General features: G+C 47.0%; 1 long non-coding RNA gene across 3 annotated transcripts in view; it reads right to left on the bottom strand.

The window, feature by feature from the left end:
- Positions 1–14350, bottom strand: part of LOC111095432 — a 31562-nt gene extending 17212 nt beyond the window's left edge. Inside the window, exons 1-2 of one of the 3 annotated variants that reach the window (XR_005357760.1) lie at positions 9076–9190; positions 6052–6234 (exon numbers count right to left, since the gene is read on the bottom strand). This is a non-coding gene — a long non-coding RNA (uncharacterized LOC111095432). Of the gene's footprint in view, positions 1–197; positions 2232–6051; positions 6235–9075; positions 9191–13955 lie in introns of those variants that run through there. The other 2 variants (XR_005357761.1, XR_005357762.1) reach the window with 2 other exon arrangements.
- Between the last annotated feature and the right edge of the window lie 494 nt (positions 14351–14844).

The raw sequence follows: 14844 nt of genomic DNA, 5'->3' as shown, positions 1-14844 counted from the left end.
GTTTACAGCCTGAATTCCTTCCCCAACCTTCATTCCCCTTAGCCATGTAGTGTAACACATTCCCAGGTCCTGGGGAAGGATGTGGCCAGCTCTGGGGGCCATTACTCGGTGAGAAACCGTGGTATCCTTTATCGGTGATTCTCACGGGGCATGAGATCATTTCTTGTTTGTAATAACATAATACAAATAACACACACTTAGCATGTGCCAGCCACTGCTTTAAGCGCCTGTGCTTCTAATCTTCCTGACAGCTCCACGAGGCAGGTGCCGTTAGTCTCCCCACTGTATAAATGATGAGAAAGTACAACACCCATGGCTGGTAAAGGGTCCAGATAGGGCCAGCACCCAGCCCTCTGGCCCAGACTCCAGGGGGTTTTCTCTGAAGAGATACACATAAGGGCATTACCTTCTTGGCTCCTTGCTCCCCGTAAGTCCTCTTGCAGAGAGAGGGGGCTCCCTCTGTTGTGTCAAAGGCCCTTACACAGCACGGGAAGGTTAGTTATAAAGTTATGTTCATCCTACTGCCCTTGACACTGTCCAAGTCCTGACCACACGGAGCTGAGTTTCCAGCTGAGAGTTTGGAGGAGCCAGAAACATACCCAGCCTTGTGCACTCTGCTTCAACCAGGAGATACAAGGCCCAGGAAGAGCTGATGCATGGAAATCGCTTTGCTGCCATTTTCCATGAATGGAGAGGGCCTCCGCATGGGAGAGGAAGCAGAGTGTCATAAAATGAAGTGTGTGCCACCCTTCAGGGCTCCCTGGGGTCATTTGGTTGATGGGGACAGAGCATGGTCACACAGGGGAAGTTGGCTGCCATCTGTGTGCCCCCCTCAACGGTGGAACCCCGCAGAGACAGCAGGTTGGCCTCTGCAGAGGGAAGCCCCCACCCCCCACCTATGGCTTGCATGACTTTCCCACAATAACAGAGGGGAGGCAGAGCCAGAAATTCAGACCAGACGTGGCCTCCTAGAGCCCCTTGATTGTTTTAGAACTCATTGCCTCCTTGGTCCAACATGCAATGGCCTGGCCCCTGTTGGCAAGATCAACGGTAAACTGGAGAGAACGGGGAGCCAACTCAAAGCTCCTCGGGGCCCCAGGGAAGCAGGACAGAGGGAACCTCAACCGCCAAGTTCCGCAAATTTCACAAGTTTATTACAAACCCCAGAAGTGTTGTTTGGTTGCTTAAAAACGATTTAATTTTTGCAATCTCCCAGAGAGAGGGTGCCTCACTTTAAAACGGGTGTTGAAAAACAGTGGCTCTGGGGGAATGAAGGGTGTCTCTTCTCCAGGGAAGGGGGCAAGTAGGCAGAGAGAAGCACCCCCGTGTTGAAGCTGTAGGAAACTCGGAGTTCTGACACCTGGGGCACAAGGCGTCTGCTCCCATGGTGGAGCCAACCCTCCCATTATGTAACCAGAATGGTCACCTTCTCCAGGTTTGCCTAGGATTCTGTGTGATTCTCATCGGAACATTGCACACCATGAGTGGAGAGGAGGCCTCTTGTCGTGGTGGAGAGAGGGCTGAGCTCTGACATCAGATGGGCCTGGGTCTGAATCCCAGCGCCGCCTCTTCCTCCCTTCATACCTCCGACAGTTCCCTTAGCTGACAGCTGCCCAGTCGAAGGGATACAACACCTACCCTGAACCCCTGGGGGGCTAGGCTGAGACAGCTGTGCTGGGAGGCGCGTGACAGCACAGGAGCTCGTGCTCTCTGGGGCCTGGACGGTGGTGGTCGCCACTATTGCTGTTTCTTTGCATACTGCCAGCAGGATGGCCTTCCTACCGCAGAGGTCATCCACAGGTCAGGGCCGTTTTGACCTCTCACTCTGCTCCTGCCATTGTGACGCCTCCAGGGGCTATGGGCCCTAGCTGAGTGAAGCGCTGCGCAGGCAGCTCTGTGCAGGCCTAGGAGGGGGCACAAGGTGGCTTGGGCTCAGGGAACTGGTCCCCAGGCCTGCGGGTATAGACAGACATCATAGCTGCACCTGCAGCAGGTCTCCCCAGGTGCCCAAGGTAGGGGCGCCCACTCCATGATAGGAAGGTTGGCATTTGCGCTTTGTGAGCCGGGAGCGGATGCTGGCCGCTGCCACCACGGGCACCCTGGGGGACATGTGCCAGGGGCGTTCCTTTCCAGCCACCTCGTTTGGATGAAATGCACACGGCACATAACCTGGCCCCATATTTTGTAGTTTAACATCAGCTCGCGGTGTTGACTGAGTTGCTTTCAACGTATTTCAATGGCTTTGGCTGCCTAACATCATTTGAATCTCCGTGGCCTGAATTGCTGTGGCTCGCCGAGTGGCGAGCTGCGTGCAGGGACCCGGCAACACTGGCTGCTACACAGCGGCCACAGGTGGGAAGTCCGTGAGCTCTCGGTGTCCCACGGGATACTGAGTCACTTCCTACCTGGAGCCCTGACTTCTCAGCCAGGCAGCAGGTGGGATGGCTGGAGGGGAGTGTGATTTGGGGCTACAGTAAATCACAAGCGCTGGCACCCGCTCCCCACAAGCCGACTGCCAAGTGCACGTGACTGCGAGATGGCTGTTTGCTAAATGCCTGTCCACCAGCCCCAGTTATGATACCGTGTTCACCCCTGCGGTGGGCAAACTTGAGAGATATTGCTCAGTGCCAGGGAGGGGAAAAGGCACAGGGCACACCTGTTGCCGGGGAATCAGCCTGGCTGGCTACTGAGAAGGGGACAAGTACAAATGTCAGCCAGCGGTTGTCAAAGTAGTCTCTACAGGAAAGAGAAGCCGAGAGACAGCAGCATGAGCAGTACGGGGCTGGGCATGGTCTCAAAGGCTGTACGTGTCTTAACCCATTTGCTCCTCGTGGCAATCGCGTTTACCATGGGGAAACGGAGGCAGGTCAAAGAACACACCCCAGGTTATAAAGCTAGCAGGTGCTGCAGGTGCTGGGATTTGTACACTGGGTCTGACTTTTGACTCCAGCGTCCATATGCTTCACCTTGACAGTGAGTCAGCCAAATACACGAACTTTCTTTTCCTTTCTATCTTGCATATAAAGAGGCACCTGAAGATGTCAAAACCCTCCCTTGGGCAGAGGGAAGGAGCACATGGTCAGCAGCATGAGGTGAATGAGCCAGGGCAGGTTTTTAAAGGCACTTCCCACCCAGAAGATACCTTCTTGTCCCCAAGCTTGAGAGGACCTGGAGAGACTGTCTCACTGCCACCAAAGTGCATCTCACAACCAGTGAAGCACAGCCACCCCCTCCCGTTCCCCAAAACACTGCCCCCAATGCCATTATGCAAGTGCCTATTTCAGTGGCCTGTGGAAGTCACTTTCGCGGTCATGGTTTTCAACTGCAAATAAAAGAGGAAACCACTTCAGGAAGAAGCCGACGCTGCGTTCAGGTGCGCAGGAGAGCCTGCTACAGATGAGGGGGGACTGCAGGCAGAGGATGGCCTGGGGGCTGGCCGGGCCAGGAGCAAGGACGGGAAGCCAGTGCTGAGGGACACGACTCTAGAAGTTGAACCTCGCTCTAAAGACAAGGGCGCTTCCTAGGAGCTGGTCTCTGACCCCTGGCCCCTGGCCCCTGGGGCAGTTCTGAGGGCATGTTTCAGGCCCTCTCAATGGGTTTCCTCCAACACACAGCAGGGCTGCAATAGTCATCCCCTTAGTGAGTGACATTCGGTCCCAGCTATAACTAGGTGGGCCAGGGTTTATGCACACCAGATATCCAGGAACATTCCCTGCAATTCCCTCCAGCCTCTGGGGCCTGTTCACAGCCTCTTGGATCTGCTGTGCATCTTGACTACAGCAAGGGCACGTCACGGGTGGGTCCTTGTGGGCCCAACAACACTTGGGGCTGACTCCCAGGTAGATGAGGCAGCCCGGAAGGAGCTGACAGCAGAAGTCTCACCGTGAGACGGGGGGCTCATCACTCATCTTCAGGAAAGGAGGGTAGTAATCCCTACCCTGCAGAATTGTATGGATGTAACAGGAGATGCTTGTTCCTTTCCACTGAATATTTGAGCTCCCACTGTATGTAGAGCCCGAGGTGGTAGGACTTTAAAATCATTGGCTGGAAGGAGGAGGGGTGCTTATTTCAAGGAGCAGAGCCCCTGAGGTGAAGGGTAAGTAGGGGCACCTGCCCACACAGCAAGGGGGCAGGAATTGGGTGTCTCCCACATTTTTGTGGTGCCAGGTGGTTTCTGCCAATGGGGCCACTGCTTCCCTGGCCTTCAGGCACCTTCCTCTGGTCAGCGCCTGAGGTGACGGACTGCACCCTATCCCTGGGAGCAGCCTCTGAGCCAGCCTGGGCAGGACCAGCGTGCAAGCAGGAGAGGAACACTGCCCCAGCCAGCGTGCAGCCTGATTGTGCTCCTGCCCCAGGAGCCACAGCCATATCCATATGCCTTATGCTCCTCAGGTGGTGCTCCAGGTAGCTATTGACCCAAGACAGCCTCGGTGGAAAAGGATCAGGCCTGGGGAACTACCTGCTTGCCCAAACACCACCTCAGAGACCACCACCTTCTCAGTTCCCCCATCCCTGGACTGATGGGCTTTCTAGGACTTTGGGAATTCAGAAGCTGCTAGAGACAATGACTGACCCCACACGCCATCTCCTTCATCCCAACCTTGGTCAGCCCCATCAAGTGGTGGCCAGGGAAGCATCTTCAAGTGGCCCGGCATGTGGCTCACAGAAGAGGCCACCTCTTCCCTAGAGATTATGCCCACACCTGGAGGTAGAGGCTGGGCCTGCAGGAGATGGCCACATGCCTGCCAAAGAGCATCAAGCTAAGCTCCTAAGCACCAGGTCTTGGGCTAAGGCAGCTTTCCAGGAGAGTGAAGCTAACTAGGCTCCCCAAAGGTCACATTAGCCCTTTGCCCTTTTAAGGAGAACACTCCAGATCTGATGCAGAGAGTGCCAGGCATGAAATCACCTGATCTGAGCCTCTCCTCTCCCAGACTTACTGGCCCTGTGACTTTGGGCAAAGCCATTCACCCCCTGGGGTCTCCAATTCCTCATCTATAAAATGGGCAATAATAATGGTTGCAGATCAAAGCCAACCCCTGGGTATAAAAATGCTTTGTGATAGTAAGAAGATCTAGGAGCGTAAAATAGTGGTAGTATTGGTATAGCCTTCCCAAGGACATGAGGGGGGCAGGTAAAAGGTACTTACACCTATTCATTTATATTTCTGAATTCCGGAATCTTAGCTTGTTTTTGCATTTCCCAGCTAGCCCATGACAAGCTCTTCACTTGTGAACGTTCAGTCAGAAAGCAAATTCCTGTCTAGAATACAAGACCATGGCCGACCTCAGCCCTAGGTCCCTTTCACACTTCCAGGGTGGAGGCTGGAGTGGTAGATTTTGTGTCTGGGCAACCACAGTAAACACCCCTGGTCTCTACATTCAGGGGCTAAAGAAAATTAGCCAGAACCCCAAATGAACTGAACCTTGGCCAGTGGATGTTTCAAAGTAGATTGAAGTTCTCATCTACATCGTGAGTGCTGTGCATCTTCATGTCAGTGATGCTTACCCACTGGGATGGACAATGCATCAGTGAATCCTGAGAAGTGTGGCGCATTTAATGGGCTGCTGACCTTGGGCAGGCTGGTGAAATATTGGAATCTATGGTGCCAGGCTCCGTTAGGGGAAGTCTACACTGATTGATTGGCTCTTCTGGGTAAAGTTTTTTTAAAAAGCAAAAGTCTTCTTGGTAGGAATCTAAGAGAACCAGTTGTGTTGGGAAGAACATGGCCTTTAAAGCCAAATGAATTGTGATGTAGTGTGGACTCTGGGATGCCTATGTAGACAGGGCTTGGGCAGCCATCTCTCTGAAAGGGAGGTGGCGGGGAACATACAAAGATTCATGTTGTCCCTTGCATATCCTTACTCAGATTGTGTACGTATTTGGGGAAGTGAATGTTGCGGGGAAGGGAGCTGCTGGAGATGACACCTGCAGGGAAAGCCTCCCAACCCACCCTTCCATGAGGCCACTGTCTTGGATCAAATTCAGAAACTACTATTTCCCATCTATGTGACCTTGAACAAGTAACTCAGCTCTCTGAGACTGTTTTCTCACTTGTAAAATGGGAATGATTCCACTCTGGCAGGGTTTTTGAGGGGGATTATCGGAGATAACATATGGGAAAGGGTTTAGCATAATGCAGGCACACAATAGACACTCAACATAAGCACGATTCTTCCATTGCTGGTCCCCAGATGTCTTAGGATCTTAATGAAGTATCCAGATGGGTCCTGAGATCTGGAAAGTTAAAAAAAAAAAGAAAAAAGAAGAAGAAGAAGAAGAAGAAGAAGAAGAAGAAGAAGAAGAAGAAGAAGAAGAAGAAGAAGAAGAAGAAGAAGGAGAAGAAGAAGAAGTTAGATTTTGTAGGGGTTTGCCTTTGGATTTTGTTGCTCAACAAGTATGTTCCAAGAGGAGGCCACATGTGCCCTCCACACTGTAAGCCCAGAATGCCAAGCAGCTGGCCTACTTGAAAGCAAACCTTTCACAGACTGAGCTACACAGGCAGCGCCAGGCCCATGGATGAAAAAGTCGCCAGAGTGAATGAATTAGACCAGTGGTTTCCCTAATGTCTAGAGGCAGCAGAATCTTCCTACAATAGAAGCTTCTGCTTTTTTTCTGAGTTTTGGGGGGTTGTGGGGTTTTTTTTCCCTCCTTCTCTCACAGAACTCCTAGAGTCTGGGCAAGACAGGATGATGGAGGATTAAGTTATAAGCATGTCCTCAGTACCAAGTTCTCTATAAGGAACCTCCAGAGGCTCCTCACAGAAGTTTTCGGGGTGGCAGGGAGCTATGGAATTTGCTAGCAGCCAAATAATGAGCTCATTCATTCATTCATTAAAGCATTCATTCAAAGGGCATTTACCTTCTTAGAGATATTAAGATAATACCAACACAGTCCCAGTCCCCACAATCGAATGACTTCCTGGGTTAGGAAGGGAAACTTGCCAAGTTATCTGCCTTGAGACCTAAGCCAATGGACTGCCCATGGGCACATACCTGCCCATGGTACATGCTTGCAGGGAGCCAGCCCCCCTCTGAGAATGCAGGTCCCCAACTTCTGCTCTACCCCACCCTTGGTGGCATGCAGTGTCAGCCTGAATCTTGGGAAGTGCCTTTCCTGCCCGTGAATTACAGCCTCCCACAGATTGGGAGTAAGGGGAATAAGCCATTTAAACAAAACTACTTTTGGAATACAGATGAGTTCGAAATCTAGAAGAAAGGGTCCTTGGCAAGCGATGTTTGGGATTTGGCAGATCCCGCTGCTCATGTTGTTTGATGCTTCCATAAACCAGCTGCTTCCACTGTTCCCTGAACATCAGCTCCGGAGGGAGCAAGTCGGCCCAGGGCTCTCTGGGCAACAACAGTTGCCTGAATAACATGTAAGCCCTTCTGGAGCTCCTGTCCAATCAGCACTCAGCAGACGGACCCCAGGGGAATGCAGCACCCATCCAGAGAGTTCATTCCCTTCCTCTCCATGGTTTCCCTAACAACAGACCATACACACATGTGCGCACATGCCCACGTACACGCACACACACACACATACACACGGGCAATAATCAGTTCAACTAAGCATGTTTCCCAGAAATCAACACAATCCACCCCTCCCCAGGAGCAGAGCTGTCTCCTTACTGGGATCTCTGGAAGCCCCTGCCTCTAAGCACCACTGAAGGACATGGCACAAGCAGCTAATCCTGGGACCTTCTCTTCTCTTACCAAGGGACATTTTTCACCAATCTCCTCCCCAGCCTGTTTTCTCCCATGTAGATGGTACTTGGCTTCATCAGAGAAGCCCCAGCCAGAAGGATACTTGGCCTTATCTTCCCCAGTCCCGGGGTTCCTTCCAGCCTACCCCTCTCATCACCACCCCAGTTCATAACCAGCTCACAGGGAAACCCAACCAACACCTTACCTTTGACAGGCTCTGATATAACAGCTAGAGTTGTGAACCCCCTGGGACTTGGGTTCCATTCACCAAAATGAGATCAGAGGGGTCTGGGTAAGAGTTTGTCAAGCTACGTGAGGCCAAGCCAAGGCCCCATAAGGAAGCAGGCTTTGCATAACTACAGGGCCTCTGGAAGCTTCCAGAGGTCTGGGTCAGAAAGAGAAAAGTCAGCCTTCCCTTTACGGCTTGCTAACCCGTGCTGTGTGGTCCTAAAGCCTCAGGATTGGGGTAAGGAGGCCTCAGGCCAAAATTTCAGGCTCAGATCTACAGGCCCAAATGGGTAGGCTTTCATTATGGTGGAAAATGCAAAGTTCAGCGGGTGGTTTTTGTTTGCTTTTGTTTTTAGAATATAGATAGGATTTAACACAGTTGTCTTGAGGGTTTGGAATAGAAAAGCATACCTAGCATAGTTCTTGGCCCCCGGTAGGCACTCACTGTATGGTAGCTATTAATTTCCCCCGTCTCGACCTGGGGCAGGGTCCTGCTCTGCCGGGTGTGGCCTGACTCCGTGGGCTGGGGGCTGCTGGGGCCGCTGGCCGTGCCCCCTCCACCTGTAAGTGGGTCGTGTCTTACTTAGCTGTCTTATCCTCAGCAGAAGAAGTCAGATGAGAGTGTTCATTGAGGACTGGGTGAGTCAAAACTACTGCTCTTTTCTGGTGTGCTCTGTGAGAGTGTAAGGCAATCCCCACGTACCATGGGGATTCGATGTCACCGAGAGCTCCAGCGCTTTGTGGCCGGCGCATTCATTGCAGACAAAGCATAATGAGCAGCATCTCACGTTACTTAATCACATGGCGCCCCAGCGCAGCCCTGGGCACTGCTGTGGTGTGCTCCATCTGAAGCTCAAAGGGCTTAAAGAAAACCCTTTCTTTATTCGGGAGGTATTATTATCCGGGTTTTACAGAGAGAGAGAGATAGGGAGAGGTGAGCTGACCTGCTTTAAGACCACACAGTAAGAAGGGGCTGGGCCACAGATGGGGCCCCCCCAGCAGTTGAATGATGTAGCTCCTTGGCAGGAAGAAGACAAACAAAAGCTGCCCTCCCGGGAGGAGCCTGAACTTAGCAACAGAGCCCAGTGTAGATGAGACTAGAAAGCTCTGGCTTCAGGAAAAGGTGTGCAAAGGATACCTTTACCCTGGAAGAAGGGGGATGGCCAGGAGAGAACATCCGGACGCCGGAACTCAGGGTCGGGGGACATGTCCTCAGCCTCTAGCAGACGCCCACAGCCTGCTTCAGGATTGGCCCCCAGAGAGGACACGTTATGACCCTGCTTCCATATGACCTTGTTTTTAGCAATAATGGTAACTACGGCGATATTAATAATGGATTGAAAAGAAAAGCAGATAGCGATTTTTTTTCTTTTTCTCACCCTTCTATAGATGGTCATGCTTGTCAAAGAAAACCCACAAAAAAATACAATAAAGAGTACAGTACCATATCATATATAATGGATTTGAACTTCTAATTCCATTAATTACATTTTATTTAGTACATTGATGAACGTTTTTAGGGAAAAGGAAAAACGCGTACACTTACATGTTGGTGTATTGCAATAATGAATAATATTTATAGTTTCTGTCTTTGATATTTAATTTCTTTCCATTCTGTATGACTTTGTAAAATTAATCTCATATTTTTGTGCTCGGTGGCCAGCACAGCCAGGTTTGTCCGTCTACCCTTATTCCTGGTTAATTAGAGAACACTGCTTATTAATTTTGATTTTGAAATATGTTTTCCATAGAAAGCCATATCTAGTTATGAATGATCTTGAATGACAGAATATGTAGGGCAAAGATTCATGCAAATCTAATTTCACAATAAATTCTATAAATTATAATTCTGCTCACATCTTTGTTTCTCCAGGATCCGTTCTGTTGTTGGTCAAATGTCTCCAGAGAGGAAAATTTTTAAATAAATAAAAACTCCAAGTGTTTGCATAGATTGACAAAATTGAAGTAACTTCAGTGTCATGTAAAGTCACAGAGAGAGACAGAATAACACGTTAAAATATATAAAAATAAAGAAAATTCAGAACTAAGGAAAAGAGAAATAAGTAGAAGTCTACCCAGGGAGCAAAAGTCACATCCAGTCTCTACCCATAGATATAGCTGCCAGAGGTGACCTATAAATATTGCTCTACACTCTGAGCTTCCTGGCAGCCAAAAGGAAAAGAAAGATGTGCCCAGTCAGGGCATTCACAAGAACAGAAAGGAAGCCACTGTGGGAAAAAGCCTTAAGAATGGGTCCTTGTGAACCCCACAGAATATTCCCCTCAGGGGCCCTCACGTCTACCGAGGGAGATAAAGAATTACAGGACAGTGTGATTCTGCTTTTGCATCCTCTAGAGTTTGAAATTGGTGTCAGACCTTGGAAGGATGAACTTGGGAAAGAGGCAGCAGAGGTCCCAGAGGCCCTGTAAACAACCATTGGAAAGTAAGTGATCCAAAAAGACTAATTTTATTAAGAAATTAGGAAAATTGTGTTTGGCACATTTTAAAACTGAGGTTTGATAAATGACAATGCTTTACCTGAAGGACTAGATCGAGAATAACGTGGAAGGTAAAGCAGAGAGTTGAGTAGCAAGGATGGCTTAACATTGCCTTTGAACCCTATGTTTGGTCTCCTCTGAGCCTTGGCTCTGGGGTCTGAGCACGCACAGACCTGGGTCTGAATTCTGGCTCCAGGGCATCTTCCCTAAAGGCAATGGCAGATTGGTTCATCTTGGACACCCTCCTGGCAAGAATGTTGGGTAATGTGGACAAGATATGATATTTTTTAAAAAATCTAGTGGAAGTCATCAAAAAACTACCAATGTGATGAGAAACTAAAAAGCTAAGATCCCAGAAACAAGGAGTGAGCAGAGAATGAGTGTCATCCATGTTTCTCCTTGGCATTTGGCACTTCCCAAGCAGTGGCTGAGAAGCTGAGCAGAATTTCCAGGAGTCTTGGGCAGCTGAGATGGCAAAAAGAGAACTCAGGACCCAGCAAAGAAGAAGGAGCAGGTTAGACACCTCTGGCTTACAGTTGAGACTCCCCCACAGGGGTGATCCAGAAAGAGAATTAGCTGGCGGCAGAAATCCTGAATCATTTTTAAAGAGCTCAGTGCTTGACTGGATTAATGTTATGTAAAATGAAGCAATACATTTCTAAACAACCCGTGAGTCAACATAGAAATCACAGTGGAAATTAGGAAATATTTTAATGAAAAGATAATAAAACTGTAACATATCAAAACTTATGAGATGCAGCCAAAGCATGCTTAAGAGAAATTTATAGCCTTAAATGCATCATTAGAAAAGAAGAAAGGATCAAGAAACAATGAACCAAGTTTCCATCTTAAGATTTTTAGTAAAAGAATAACAAATTAAACTTTGAGATAATACAATAATGGAAACAATAAACAGCTGGACTTAATGAAGGAGAAAATAATACAACAAAGAAAACAGACAAAGCCAAAAATTATCTTTTGAAAAAACTAATAAAATTGATAAGCTCCTGACAAGGCTGATATCTTTTAGAAAGGATGAGGCACAAATAATTAATATCAGGAATGAAAAAAAGGCATATCAATATAGCCTACAGCTATTAAATAAGAGGCTGTTGTGAACCAATTTATAGTCTTTAATCTATTAAATAAATTAAATCCATAATGAAAAATCATTCCACAAGGAAAAATTCCTGACTTCACCAGTGAATTCTTCCAAATACTAATTAATCTTATACAAACTATTCCAAAGAACAGAAAATGAGTGATCTGTGAACTCATTTTTGAGAGCTATACTACCTGAATATCAAAATATGCCTGGGAGAGAAAATTACAGGCAATTTCTTTCTCCTAAACATGAAGGCTAATCCTAAACAAAACATTATCAAACTGGATTCAACAAACAAAATGGGTTTTATTCTAAGAATATGAGATTGTCTCAATGTTCCAAAATCAGTTGATAGAATTTACCACAGTAGCAGAATGAAGAAGAAAATCAAGATCAACTCAACAGAATCAGAAAAAGTGCTTGGTCAAATTACAACCCTAGTGAGGGCAGCCCGGGTGGCTCAGTGGTTTAGTGCCGCCTTCAGCCCAGGGTGTGATCCTGGAGACCCGAGACTGAGTCCCATGTCAGGCTCCCTGCATGGAGCCTGCTTCTCCCTCTGCCTGTGCCTCTGCTTCCCTCTCTCCTCTCTGTGTCTCTCATGAATAAATAAATAAAATATTTTTTAAATAAATAAATAAATAAACCCCTAGTGATAATAAAAAGAAAAAAGAACTTTTAGGAAAGTAGGAAGAGCGGGGAAATATCTTAATATAATGGAGTATCTATAAAATCACCTCTAGTGTATATCATACTTAATGTCCAAACAGTGATACTTTCCCCTCAATATTGGGAATTAAAGTAGGAGGCTCCCTTTCTCTACTTCTTGTCATCATTATACTTATGGTCCTAGACTTTGCAATAAGGTAAGACAAAGAAATAAAATTTGAAGAATTGGAATGAAAGACTAAAACTGACATTATTCACAGACTATGTAATTGAATACATAGAAAGTATAAAATATTTTGTAGAAAAACTATCAGAATTAATGAGGAAATCAGGCAAGCTTGTTGGATAAAAACAGTACACAAGAGTCAATCACATATAACAGGAAAAAAGGCGAATCCCCAAAGAAAATATTGATAAATTGGACTATATTAAAACTTGAATCTTCATCTCATCAAAGGAAACTATTAAAAATGAGAAGGGATGCCACAGAGAAGAAGATATTTGCAATCCATATAACTGACAAAGGATTCATATCCAGATGCTATAAAGAACCACTACATCACCAAGGAAAACAGACAACCCAATAGAAAAATAGGCAAAGAACCCAAACAAGCCAATAGATATCCAAGTGACCAATAACATTTAAAAGAGTGTCCAGTTTCGTGAATCATCAGAGAATTGCAAACTAAAATACATTGACCAGAATGGTAAACATTTTTAAAAGTCCAACAATATTAAGTGTTGGTGAGGATATGGATCCTCCCAGACTCTCATAACTATCTGTTAGGAGTATGAACTGGTACAACCACTTTGCAAAACTATGTAGCAGTATCTACTAAAACAAAGCATGCATATCCTATAATCCAGCAATTCCATTCCTCAGTATATATCCCACAGAAATGTATATACCGCACAAGACATATATGGGAATGTTCCAAGCACCATTATTTGCAACAGGCTCAAATGAAAAGCTGCCCAAGTGACAAGCAGTCCATGAATATATAAATAAGTCATGGCAAATTCATACTATGGACATTTTTACAGCATTAGAAATGAGAAAACTTCTTGCACCCTTAACAATATTAGTTCAACTTTACATACATAATACTGAGCAGAGAAAAGGCCAGATAAAAAAAATACAGCATGTATGATTCCATTTCTATACAATTCACAAACAAGAAATCAATCTTTGGTGAGAAAAATGCTTACCATGGAGAGGAGGTGATTATTGGAGAGGACATGGGGAGATTTTTCTCATGCTGGTATACTCTAGCTCTTGATTTGGGCAATGTGTTCACACTTGTGGTAATCCCCTAAGTAACACACTATGCATTTCTCTTTATGCAGATTGTATTTCAATGTTAAAGAGTTTCTTTACTAGCTGTGTGGCAGTAGCAAGTGCCTTAACTACGTTGAGATTCTGTTCTCATCTGTAAAATCAGTATAATAGTAACTACCCCCAAGAGATTGCTCTAAAACACAAACAGAGCAGCCCGGGTGGCTCAGCAGTTTAGCGCCGCCTTCGGCCCAGGGCATGATCCTGGAGACTCCAGGATTAAGTTCCACACTGGGCTCCCTACATGGAGCCTGAGCCTGCTTCTCCCTCTGCCTGTGTTTCTGCCTCTCTCTCTCTCTCTCTCTCTCTGTGTGTGTCTCTCATGAATAAATAAATAAAATCTTAAAAACACACACACACATACAAACAAAGGGATATAAGTGAAGAGGACAATACAGGAGTGGCTGAATAAATGATACCTGCATTGTTATCACTGTCAGGATTTCAGCTACTTCATTGTCTCCTTCCGAGGTTATCTGGGCTGGGCTGCTATAACAGCAGCCAGTTCCCTTCACAGGCACACAGACTGGCAGCAAACCTAGGATTTTCAAGGCCTTCTGGGATATCACCCCCAAAATGTTTGCGGGCCCCAGGTTCTCACACCTATGCTGGGATCAGCTGCTTGGACGTGTGATCAGGATGGGGCTGGAAATGAAGCTTCTGTCATCCCAGATGACTGCAGGCCTCTGGCCTCTGCATGGGAGTCAGCGCCAAGGCTTCAGGAGGCCCCAGGATGGGGGAAATGTGGTCATTTGATCCGGAGCAAGTCCGCAAAGTGTAGATTTTAGTGAAAGATGGAGGGAGTGCAGACGGCAGCCCTTGCAGTCTGTCAACTCCTGGGAAGGCAGAAGGGAGATCATCCAAGGAAAACCAACCTGGGACTTTGGGTGACAGGGGAGATCATAAGGAATGGCTCATTGGAGCACCTCAGTAATAATGTGTACATTGTGATGGCATCCAGAGGAGCACACAGACTCCATTCATCCTGCATTTGAACAGGCATCTGCAGACTCAGCTCTTTTCTGGAAGTCATGGGAAATCATTAAATGCAGGCTACAGCTGCTTTTGCCAATTCTTTTTTTTTTTTTTTTTTTTTAAAGGTTCATGTTTTCATTCCTGCCTTTTTGACCCAGAGCCCCTCCCTTGGACTTCACTTGTCAAGCTACTTCTTCACCTTGAGAGGCACCATTCTCAAATGCAGAACTTGCCCACACCTTTCCTGATTATAACAAAATCACCTAGAGGCCTGATAAAAATACAGATTTCTGGACATCAACCTAGAAATGCCTAATAGAATCTTTAAGGAAG

This window comes from Canis lupus, chromosome 4, assembly GCF_011100685.1.
Source record: "Canis lupus familiaris isolate Mischka breed German Shepherd chromosome 4, alternate assembly UU_Cfam_GSD_1.0, whole genome shotgun sequence".
NCBI classification, from domain to species: domain Eukaryota; kingdom Metazoa; phylum Chordata; class Mammalia; order Carnivora; family Canidae; genus Canis; species Canis lupus.
Note: the sequence above shows the minus strand (reverse complement) of the source record. Positions and strands in the feature narration are given on the sequence as shown.